Below are 1,227 nucleotides of genomic sequence, written 5' to 3'. Positions count from 1 at the left end.
GCACATTACAGACAGATTGCATTTAGCCTCACAACAGCTCCGGTGCTGCTACTATTGTTGCCTCATGTTATCAATAAGGAAACAAGGTCTCAGAGAGGTTAGATAACTTGTCCAAAGACACACAGCATTGAGTTGGCAACACTGAGATCAAACCCAGGTTGACTGACTCCTATTTTTGTGCTCAGCTTCCTGCACCCTCGTGAAGCTCTTTTTCTGCAGGGACCCCCTTTGGTGGTCCCTCCTGTTTTCTAACCTCTACGTTCAAGACTTTGGTCCTGCCCTGTAGCATATCCTGATATAGGTAGTATAGGGAGGAATATATAGGAAGATGAGAAATAGATATTCTCAGGCAAACCTGGAGTCAACCTTTTTGTCTGTGTCCTTTCTTATGATAAACCATGACGTTTTAGATAAACCATGACGTTTTAAAACAAACCTTAAGCCTCTGCCGTCTATACCAGCACCTCCACACACATTCCCGGAACCTGTCATTGTCAGCCCAAAAGAGGGTGTCCTCTAAGGTAGCACCGGGAATCCCTGTGCCCCACCCCATCCTGCTAGCTTTGCCAGGGACCTAACATTTATGCACAACACTGCACTCTTTTGGGCGAAGACGTTGAAAACTGCTGTCAATGTAAATATTACCTGGAGGAGGTAATTCGTCAAACCGGTATGACTCATTAACACTTTAGCTTGAATTCCTTAACCTGTGTAGCTACTGGGTCATCTATCCAGGACAGGGGCCTGGGCCAGGCGAGTTCTCATGAGGGAGAAGGCAGGCCCTGGTGGAATTCAGCAGTGAGGGAGGGAGAGATGACCCGGCAGCAGGCATGCAGGCATCTGGCCGACAGGGTCTGAGCAAACAAGGACAGGGGCTACCCAAGGTGGCCGTGAGCCAGAACCTGGGGAGAAGCCGTTTCTCTGGTGGATGACAAGATGGAGTGGGGGAATCATTACACAGAGAGGGCGCTGGGAACACAAGGCTCTGTCTCAGTTGGGAACGGGAAGGTGATATGAGATTCAGGGAAGAAGAATTAGGTGCAGGCGAGTAGCTCAGGGAAAAGGAAGTGAACAGGAGCTTTGGCTTAATGAGGCCACTCCAGAGCATAGGGGTGGGACTTGTAATGAAAAGAAAGATGTCCAAAGCAAGGAGGGGGAGACATGGGAGAGCAGGAGGTGGCAGCGACAGGAGTGGGCTCCTCAGATTCTCTTTAACTAGAGAACTGC

At 49.5% G+C, this 1,227-nt stretch overlaps 1 protein-coding gene across 1 annotated transcript in view; it reads right to left on the bottom strand.

Annotated features, from left to right (window-relative positions):
- The window catches only part of DSCAML1 (DS cell adhesion molecule like 1), a 390,413-nt gene that overhangs the window by 283,625 nt on the left and 105,561 nt on the right, over positions 1-1,227 (bottom strand). The window lies entirely within an intron of this gene.

This window comes from Trichechus manatus, unplaced genomic scaffold (genome assembly GCF_000243295.1).
Source record: "Trichechus manatus latirostris isolate Lorelei unplaced genomic scaffold, TriManLat1.0 scaffold00143, whole genome shotgun sequence".
NCBI lineage: Eukaryota > Metazoa > Chordata > Mammalia > Sirenia > Trichechidae > Trichechus > Trichechus manatus.
This window is presented reverse-complemented; position numbering and strand designations above follow the sequence as displayed.